Source organism: Trachurus trachurus (assembly GCF_905171665.1).
Source record: "Trachurus trachurus genome assembly, chromosome: 9".
Lineage (NCBI taxonomy): Eukaryota > Metazoa > Chordata > Actinopteri > Carangiformes > Carangidae > Trachurus > Trachurus trachurus.
Genome location: NC_139895.1, coordinates 9190619 through 9201625, shown reverse-complemented (window position 1 = coordinate 9201625; position 11007 = coordinate 9190619). Strand labels below are relative to the sequence as shown.

At 49.8% G+C, this 11007-nt stretch overlaps 1 protein-coding gene across 1 annotated transcript in view; it reads right to left on the bottom strand.

The window, feature by feature from the left end:
• LOC310991483 (zinc-binding protein A33-like) overlaps window positions 1-11007 on the bottom strand; it is a gene marked incomplete at its 3' end in the record, with an annotated part of 79136 nt that overhangs the window by 56336 nt on the left and 11793 nt on the right. The gene's annotated exons all lie outside the window — the stretch shown is intronic.

The following is an 11007-nucleotide window of genomic DNA, read 5'->3' as shown; positions in this document are numbered from 1 at the left end:
ATATCACAAATTATTTGAATTTTTTTCCCGAGAAGTGTGGAAATTATAGGGTCTGGAAAAAGTATGGAATTTGGACATTTTAAATAACCCTGAAGGAAGTAAGGAAGTAAGGTTTATTTATATAGCACTTTTGACAGATAACAATCACAAAGTGCTTCACAATAAAATAAAATACAGCAGTAAAAACCTAAAGAATAAAATACAATGAATAAAACAATTTAACACATTAACTAAAAGCTTGCTTAAATAAAAACGTTTTCAGTTGTTTCCTAAAAGAGTCCACAGATTCTGAACATCTTAGACTAAAAGAAAGAGGCAGGGCATTCCAAAGTTTGAGCTTCTCTTTTACTATTGCGGTCTATGGGAAAAATGCTTTTTGGGCATACCATGATTTGCAATACCATGAGTGCAGGCCACTGGGAAAAAAATCGGCTGAGATTTCCATATCCAGGTCTAATACATCCATGATTTGTGTGTGGATCTGAGTGCATTTGTGTGTGGATCATCAAGGCATAATATTACTGCCAAAAGTCACGTGACAGTTCTGTAGTTGTAGAATTGTGTTTTGTACTTGAAAGATATTTTTGTTGGTCGGGCTCACCTCCACGCACAGTTTGGGCTCCATAACCCAACTCCTTGAGAGAGGCTGGACTCTCTTCCACTTTGGAGTTGCCCGTGGTGAGAGGCAGCGAGCTGGTGTGGGCTTGCTCATAGCTCCCCAGGAGTTTTCCCTGGTGAATGAGAGGGTTGCCTCACTGCGCCTTCGGGTCAGGGATAGGTCTCTCACCATTGTTTCAGCCTACAGGCCGAACGGCAGGGCAGAATACCCGGCCTTCCTGGAGTCCCCTGGAGGGGTGCTGGAAAGTGCTCCAACTGGGGACTCCATTGTTCTACTGGGGGACTTAAACGCTCACGTGGGCACGTGGGAGGAACGGCCTCCCCGATCTGAACCCGAGTGGTGTTTTGTTGTTGGACTTCTGTGCCAGTCACAGTTTTGTCGATAACAAACACCATGTTCAGGCATAAGGGTGTCCATCAGTGCACGTGGCACCAGGACACCCTAGCCCGGAGGTCGATGATCGACTTTGTAGTCGTGTCATCTGACCTCCTGCCGTATGTCTTGGACACTCGGGTGAAGAGAGGGGCTGAGCTGTCAACTGACCACCACCTGGTGAAGCTCCTATGTGGCAAGGCACCGGGGGTGGATGAGATCCGCCTCAAGTACCTCCAGTACCTTAAAGGGGCTTTCACACCTACCTCGTTTGGTCCGGACTTTCGGACTTTCCAGATAGTTCGGATCAAATTGACAGGTGTGAAAGCTCCCTCGGACCACGGTCCGGACTAAAGACCGAGTCTTTGGTCCAGCCTCAGGAGGTGGTCTCGGTCCGGACTATCCTGGACCAAGGTCCGCTGCTGCGTAGTGTGAAAGCATTTTTTTGGAAGGTTCGAACTATCAGACCAAATACAGGAAATAACGTCAGATGCGCTCGTGCCGAAAAAAGTAAATAAACAGAAAAAAAGGAAAGAGGAGCCGCGGCAACAGGCGGCAACACTTGGGGAGAGGAAGAGATCATATTATTTCCAGATTTGGACAGAGGGATGGGTGTGTCAGTGTAGGCTACACTTGTAAACGTTTACACGGAATTAAACAGTAGAGTGTTTATAATATAAATCCCCAAACGAAACATGCAAGCCTTTTTTTTTTTATTTCAAATTGACCCGAATATATTTTTTTTCCGCCGAAAAAAGTCTGAAAAAGACGGATCAGAGGGTGACACCAAACAACATCTGCCCCAGCAAGTCAGAGCTTTTATTTCTCTCACACACACACACAAGTGACCTGGAGAGATGCAGCCGCATCTGACAGGAGGATCGCGCGTGTGTGCGCATAGTGTGTGTGTGTGTTCCCCTCCACTACACAAAACAGCTGATCGCTGATCGCTGCCAATCTGATCAATGAGATGAGCATTTCGTCGCGGCACAATCCTCTTTTTCTCTCTCCTTTCATCAGCTCTAAACTCACTCTTCTGCACCGCGATTACAAACCACAGCGTGCTTTGCAGCAGTAGGCTATATTTTTCTTTTTCTTTTTACACATATTTCTATTTTATTTTTTTCAGAGCACTTTCTATGCGCTAACGTCAGACGCACGCTCATCCGTCATGACGTCGGTAGATCCTTTAGTCCGCTGTCATAATAGCAGTGTGAAAGCGAACTTTACTGGACTATATGGAAACAATGTAACAAAAAAAAAAATTAAGTCCGGACCTTGGTCCGGACTATTAGGTGTGAAAGCGCCCTGAGTCTCTGGATGTTGTGGGACTGTCTTGGCTGATGCCTCTGCAACATCGCGTGGCAGTTGGGGACAGTGCCTCTGGACTGGCAGACCAGGGTGGTGGTCCCTCTCTTCAAAAAGGGGGACCGAGGGGTGTGTTCCAACTATTGGGGGATCACACTCCTCAGCCTCCCCGGGAAAGTCTATTCCAGGGTACTGGACCGATAGTCGAACCTCGGATTCAGGAGGAACAATGCGGTTTTCGTCCTGGTCGTGGAACACTGGACCAGCTCTATACCCTCCACAGGGTGCTCGAGGGTTTGTGGGAGTTTGCCCAACCAGTCCACATGTGCTGGACTTGGAGAAAGCATTCTGTGGGAGATGCTCCGGGACTATGGGGTATCAGCACCTCCAAGTCCGAGGCCATGATTCTCGACCGGAAAAAGGGGGGCTTGCCCCCTCCAGGTCGGGGGAGAGTTCCTGCCTCAGGTGGAGGAGTTTAAGTATCTTGGGGTCTTGTTCACGAGTGAGGAAAGGATGGAACACAAGATTGACAGCCGGATCGGTGCAGCGGCCGCAGTAATGCAGTCATTGTATCGGTCCGTCGTGGTGAAGGAGTTAACCCGAAAGGCAAAGCTCTACGTTGGCCAGGTGTACTGCACCGTGTCAGGTATGCAGCAGGACCAGTGGTACAGCGTTGTCCAGGATTAAGCTGGCTTGTGTGATGAGTTCAGTCTTATTTGTCAGTGCTTTGTTATGTTTTCATGCTTGTTTCTCAGCATTATGCTGAGAAACAAGCTTGTGGCCTAAAATAAATGTAGACCAGTTTATGTAAGGCGAGACACTACAGACAAAAACGCAGTTTTTTCATGCACTGATCATTTTTGAGATTTGGGGCTATTTTCCTTCCTTAACATTATTATTATGAAGAATATTCTTTCAGAAAAGTTGAAAGAAATAGTAGAAAATCCACATTAAGGTGGTTATTTTACTTCATTTTGCAACAGCTGAAGATTAAATATAAGAACATTTTGTCTGGTAAGTGCTTCAATATACAAGGTGTATAAATTATTTGTATATTTGTAAGGAGGTGAACTTATCCAAGGAGCCTCCAGGAGGCGCCCCCTTGTTGTTTTGCTCTAGTACTGTCAGTGGCCTTCTTCTTCGTTGGTTGTGGCCATTTTAGGTCACAACCTGATGTTTTGTGCTAAGGTAAGCAGCTAGAGCTACATCTCTCCACTAGAGATGGAAAAATAAGTTATTGTTTGTCACTATACAGGTGATTGGTTTGACAAATATGAATGTTAGGAGTCATATTAATGTGGGGATTCTGTTATGGGTGCAAGAGACTTCTGGGGGGTTTGTTAAGTTTATTATGCTGGAGAAATGTGTTGGTTCTTTGCATACACACACACACACACACACACACACACAGAGTCTCACTCACTCGCTCAGTTACAACCACACATACTCTTTCAATCACCCTGGCACACACCTGTTACCTGCTGGTTATACTGGTTACTGGAAGGGATTATGCTGGAGGTTTTATTGTTGTGGGATATGTTCTTGTTTTGTAAATGTGACAACCTGATGTTTTGTGCTAAGGTGAAGCCCTGTGATAAAGACCGAGCAACCCAGATCCTGTCTCCCTGCCTGGTTATTCCCTCCGTCTTCCACCACAGCCAAGGAATAAAAATACACAACGCAGAGACTTATTAGGTAGACCGAGGGCCTACTCTGATCCAGGCCAGAGGGAGCCGACCTCAAGGGTTACAACTGGTGCCGTGACCCGGATCTGCGGATGCCACAAAGGAAAGAAAGAAAACATTACTGTGTCTGTAAACATATCCTTTGAATTTTGTTTCGTTGAAATTGCTTTGATGTTGTTTACTAACATATGGGGACTCAGCTAATTATTATTGATAAGTGAAAAAAAAAAAAAAAAAAATCTATATCACTGTACATCACTGTCCATATTTGCTGCATTTATCACCATCAAACATTCACCCCCCAACTTCACCATCATACATGCACACATTATTCCCCCAGTTACATGCACCTAAGCTATCTGGACACAGCACTTTTGAATTCTGACAATGCAAAGTCCTCAGGAAGATACCCCTCGTCGAGCACCAACTGAAATGAACTCCGCTGTGAGACAGACTTTAAATCAAAGTGCTGGCACCATGGACCAAGCTCGTAATGTCCAAGCCTCAGGTGGGTGGTCACCTCATTGTGTAGTTGATATCAAACATCACATGGACCCCCAACGGGTTGTCAGGCCCAAGACGACACAGGGGCAGCCCCACCAGATAAATACTGCACCGCCCTATGAACCACCAAGCCAAGCCACCATGCAACCTGCATCTACCACCCCCAGTTTTGGCCCTACAGTGTTTCCCCCTGCTGGACGCGCCCCCGCATCCAGTGTTCAGTCTCCCCCAACCCCGGGACCCCCCATACTCAGCCCAATATATAGCACATATGATGTCGCAGGTTTGATTAAGGCTCCAACGGCGATGGAGCAACATCACCCACCTCATATCCAAGCCCCCACTACTGTAACACCAGATCGTACAGCCATTATTCATGCCCCAACACCCATACCACTAGCACAGACCGCCAGGTACGTTCCACCACGCCTGACTCATCACCTCCCTGATGTAATGCATGCTTCAGAGTTCCTCACACCAACAGGGCCCGCCCAAGTGATTCAGCAGGAACCTCCTACCTCTGTGCCAACCCCACCAGTCTCCACATATACCCCTGTAACCGGCATTTATGACACTGCCTCAATCATAATGCCAGACCCCACAGCCATAGTGCATGGTGCTGCTGCCAGCTTGCCAGTCCCAAGTAGTCGCCCCCTGGGACGGGATGTCAGGCATGCCCCACTATCCCACCCACACCTACCCCCTGACAGTGTGTATGTCCCTCAAGCTCACAATATGTATGCACTTCAAGCAAACAGTCCCTACCCACCCGTTCTGACACACCCCCACGGAAATTTGCAGACGTCAGAGCCACAATTTCAATCCACCACGCAGATGCCTACGATTGTGATGGATAATACTGTCTTGCCCACTGACTGGTACGCCTCCCAAGCAGCCATGTTTAAGTCACAAAATCCCCTGTTGCCAGGCCCAGTTCCAGCAATGTCGACATCTATGCCCACTTACCAGAATGTGCCCCCCGCTGTGTTTCCCACCATAGGACATGCAAGATACAGCCCTAGTCAGCCTGCACCTGTCGGGTTCACACAGACGCATCAAGTGAGGAATGTGCAAATCTTCAGTGGAGGCCCTGATTGTAGAATCCTCATTGAAGACTGGATACGTGATATGCAGTATCTTCTGGATGCTGGAGGGCTGCCTGCACATCTCTGCTTTGCAACGATCGTGCGCCATCTGAGTGGTGAGGCCAGGAGGCTGGTTCTAAATCTCCCTCTCCAGGAACAGCAACCGGAGAGAGCATTTGATGAACTGAGAGCTGAATATGGAGACTTGCAAAGGTCACTGGATCCCCTGGCTGACTTTTATGAGAGGAGCCAGCGGCCCGATGAAACAGCTTGTTCCTACGCTATCGCGCTAGAGGCCACCCTCCGTTCGGTGGAGGAGTCCCAGCTTGGAGGCCAACCATTCCCAGACCGTGATGCCAAACTTACGCGTCAGTTCCTGAGGGGGTTAAATGATGAAGGAGTGTACCTTAGGATTGCTCCCTTGAAACCTAGGCTCATGAGTTTTTGTGAACTTCAAGAGGAACTAAGAAACCTAGCAAGGGAAGTGAAGAGGTTTCAGCCTCAACAGAGATTAAAGAAACCATTCACCCAGGTTCATGTAGCTAACAGGGAACAGCAAGGGACAGCAAGGGAGACGACTGATGCAGCGAAGCCCTCCTCTGAGCTGTCTGTATTGACCACACTGGTACAGAAGCTAGCTCTGAATCAAGAGGAACAGGTCAAAAGGCTTGCACAGATGGAATCAACATTAGCTTCCCTACATACCTCTGCATCAATCCAGCTGCCGTCTGTAGCAAGGAGTGACAGTGAACCTGCCACGTTCGTGTGCTATCGATGTGGGCGGGCCGGACATGTGGCCAGAGTATGCAGAACTGTACTGCCCAACCAAGCGAACACCAACCCCCAGCAACCCTGTGCTGTTTCTCAGGAGGCGAGTGCAGCACAGACCGGACATTCTTTAAATGCTTGAGGCCTATGGTAGAGGGGGCAACCATGGGCAGGAAATTAGGTCCCCAAGCGGAAGAGCAAGGAGCAGAAGGAACACCCCTCGTGGGCCCCAGGAATGAAGGGGATGTTGAGGTCAATGGGAAAATGTGTAGGGCTTTAATTGACTCTGGCTCACAAATAACCAGCATTACCTATGAGTTTTGGCATAAGCACCCTGAATTGTGCCAGCAGAAGCTTCAGCCTTCCAATATTCCAGTCGAAGGGGCGGGCGGTCAGGATGTCCCTCACCAGGGTGTGCTACTCGTCAGACTGAAGGTTCTGGGCAAGGAATACGCCAGTGTACCAGCCTTTGTTGTTCCGGAAACAGAGTACAGGTCCATGGTGCCTTTACTGGTGGGGACAAATGTAATACGAGCCTCCAGACAACACCTTCAGGACACTTACGGTCTCCAGTTCCTCCAACGCATCAAAGATAGTCATCCAGAATGGCATGCTGCACTACTTGAGATGGACAAGACGGCACCTGGTGGTCCAGAAGGCAGAGTAAGCCCTGTTCTGTATTATGGAGAGAAAAGATTGGTCCCTGCGGGCAGAGAGACTGTAGTGATGTGCAAGGTAATGAAGGGACCTAAGAAAAAGGCATATACTGCCCTGGTTGAAGCCAAGCCCTCTCTGAAGCTTCCAGTGGGCCTAGTGGTTGGCAGGGTCCTGGCTAATGTAACAAAGCAGTATGTTCCTGTCCGAGTGATGAACTTGTCTGAACAAACTGTTGTTATTAGATCCAACACTCACCTGGCAGATGCTTTTTTGGTTCAGGAGGTACTGCAAACTGGGAAGGGAGACCAGGAAAGGAGTCACAACACTGAGATGGAGGTGCCTGGTGTGTGTAAAATGCATGAACAAGGGGTGGGTGGTAGCAAAGTCCCCATAGCATGTTGTGTGGATTTGAGTGGAGCAGCCATGGATGATGAAGGGCAGCATTCTAGGCTCAAAGAGCTGGTGGAGAAGAACAGTGATGTCTTCTCCAAGCATTCCTTGGACTACGGACACACAACTACCGTCCAGCATGAAATACCCCTGGTAGATCCAAAGCCATTCCGACTCCCCTACCGCAAAATACCACCCGCCCAGTGGGAGGGGGTCAAGAAGACTCTCACAGAGATGGAAGAGGCGGGTGTAATTCGCCCAAGCAAGAGCCCTTATGCTTCCCAGATGGTGGTGGTAAGGAAGAAGGATGGGTCTCTGAGAATATGCGTGGACTATAGGAAGCTGAACGCGTGCAGCACGAGGGATGCCTTTCCGTTGCCAAGGATAGAGGATGCACTGGAAGCATTGGGGCAGTCCAAGTACTTTTCTACCCTCAACCTCACCTCTGGGTACTGGCAGGTAGAAGTAGCAGAGCAGGATAAGCCCAAAACAGCTTTCAGCACGCCCATGGGGCTATATGAGGCTAACAGGATGCCGTTTGGGCTGCAAAACGCCCCATCAACCTTTCAGAGATTGATGACCTGCTGTTTTGGTGACTTAAACTACATCAACCTCCTCATCTACCTTGACGACATCATCGTCTTCTCGAAGACCTTTGAGGAACACCTGGAGAGGCTTCAAGTGGTGTTCAATCGGCTACGTGAACACGGGCTGAAGCTGAAGCCCTCCAAGTGCCATTTGATGAAGGAAGAAGTTCAGTACCTCGGGCACCTGGTGTCGGCTGAGGGTATCAGGACTGACCCGGAGAAGATAAGCACTGTGATGGACTGGAAACACCCCACTAACCGCAAAGAAGTACAGCAGTTCCTGGGCTTCACAGGATACTACCGGCGGTTTGTGGGGGGCTATGCCAAGCTTGTTGCGCCTCTATATCGTCTCACCTCAGGCGACCCGAGAAAGAAGAAACGGGGGGTCAAGGCACCCTGGGTCCCACCACCCCACTTTCTTTGGACGGAAGAATGCGAGGCTGCATTCCAAGGTTTGAAGCAGAAACTTACCACAGCCCCAGTCCTGGCCTATCCAGACTACAATCTACCCTTCTTGTTGCAGACCGATGCATCCGGTGAAGGACTTGGGGCAGTTCTTGCTCAAATCCAAGATGGGAAGGAGCGTGTTATCGCGTATGCCAGCAGAGGGTTGCATCCATCGGAAACACGTTATCCTGCGCACAAGATGGAGTTTTTAGCTCTCAAGTGGGCGGCAACGGAGAAGTTTTATGATCACCTGTATGGGCACAAATTCTCTGTCATGACGGATAACAATCCACTGAAATATGTGATGACGACGGCAAAACTGGATGCAACGGGTCAGCGCTGGGTGTCCCACCTGTCAATGCTTGACTTTGACATCCAATACCGTCAAGGGAAATGCAATGCCAACGCCGACGCTCTGTCCAGACTATCCAGTCAGGAAGTCGCACAAGCCCTTCAGACTTGCCCACAGCGAGTAAAGCCCAGGAGGAGGTCTCCAAGGTTGGATGAGGCAGAGGAAAACACGGCAGGGGTTGAGACAGATTGTCCTCCACAACCATGCAATCCTGATCCGCAACCTGAGTCATATGATGGCATCGGAACAGACTTGCTGCCTGCAATGACAAAGCAGCAGGTTACGATTGACCAAAGAGATGACCCTGTGGTTGGACCGGTTTTGCACCATCGGTCCCTTAACACCAAACCAAAGAGAGGAGACGGTGTGAAGGGCGGGGCACAGGTGCATGTTCTCCTGAAGGAATGGAAGAGGTTGGTGGTCAAGGACGGTATCCTCTACCGCAAAATTAAAGATGGACAAAGAGGGTCAGTTGAACAGCTGGTGCTGCCCGAGAAGCTACGTAGCTTCGCCAAGACAGCCCTCCATGATGATTCAGGACATCTAGGCCTAGACCGCACATTCACACTGATGAGGGAGCGCTTCTACTGGCCCAGGATGTTCCATGATATCAAAGCATGGTGTGAACATTGTGAGAGGTGCTGTCTCCGGAAGACTCCCACAGCAGGTCTTAGAGCCCCCCTGGTCAGTATCCACACAAGCGCACCAATGGAACTGGTCTGTATAGATTTTCTGACATTGGAGAGGTCCAGAGGCGGGATTGAGAATGTGTTGGTTGTAACCGATCACTTCTCTCGTTTTGCACAAGCTTACCCGACCAGGGATCAGAAGGCTCGTACAGTGGCGAAGGTGTTGTGGAGGAACTTCCTCTGCCGTTTTGGGTTTCCAGCCAAGCTTCACGCGGATCAAGGTCGCAACTTTGAGAGCGCTGTAGTGAAGGAGTTGTGCAAGATCACTGGAATCACAAAGTCCCACACAAGCCCATATCATCCTCAGGGGAATGGAACCACCGAGAGATTTAATAGGACCCTGATGGATATGTTGGGTACACTGGATCCACAAGAGAAGTCCTGCTGGCACGAACATGTGGACGCCATGACGCATGCCTATAACTGTACGCGCCATGACTCAACGGGATACACACCATACTTTTTAATGTATGGTAGACATCCTAGGCTGCCCATTGACCTTGTCTTAGGGCTGCCAGAGAGTGTAGAACCATGTGAGTACAGTGAATACGGTCAAGCCCTTCAGCAATGCCTGAGTAATGCTTATGAAAAGGCCAACCAGATGTCCAGGCACGCAAAAGAGCAGCAGAAGAAACAATATGACCGCAAGGCGAAGACTCGAGACTTCAAGCCTGGGGACAGGGTGCTTGTTAAGATCTGTCATGTGGAAGGCAGACAGAAGCTTGGAGATAGGTGGGAACGCCAGCCCTACATTGTCATAAAGAAACAGCCTGACATACCTGTGTACGTGGTCCGGACTGAAGAGGGAGACAGGGAGAGAGTGGTCCACCAAAATCTGCTCACCCAGTGCATGTTCCTCCCCCTGGAGCCACAGCAGGAGGTGTGTATGATAAGGGAGCCCGACACTGAGGCCGGCGCTGATTGCAGTGATACAGAAGCTATGGAAGATGTTCGGTTGGTGGACCATGGGAACACTGCAAGTGAAACTCAGCCGAAGGAGAGGTATACGGGAGGGAATCAAAGCGAACTGGAGGACGAGGGGGAGGACGAGTGTCTGGGACAGACTTCAGGGATTGGAACTGAGCCAAGGGGGACCGGAAGCCGGAAGGTGGCTCCCAAAGAGCCTGTGTGTGACAGTTGAGGTTCCTGTCACTATGCCTCCAATTGATCATGTGCCCTGGCTACTTGGCCAAGGGGATGTCCCTTTGGGTGACTGGCAAGCGCGCGTGACTCTTGCCCGGGAGGTGTGGGTTCAATCCCCGCCCGGGCCCTCTTCACCTTGCCACATTCTGGCGTTGTTGGCAGGATCCATGTAGCACTAGGGGTGGGTCCATGGATTCCTAATGTGTGGCAGCCTGCGCGGAAGCACGAGGACGTGCTTGTGAAAAGAGGGGGAGAGATGTGACAGTTGAGGTTCCTGTCACTATGCCTCCAATTGATCATGTGCCCTGGCTACTTGGCCAAGGGGATGTCCCTTTGGGTGACTGGCAAGTGCGCGTGACTCTTACCCGGGAGGTGTGGGTTCAATCCCCGCCCGGGCCCTC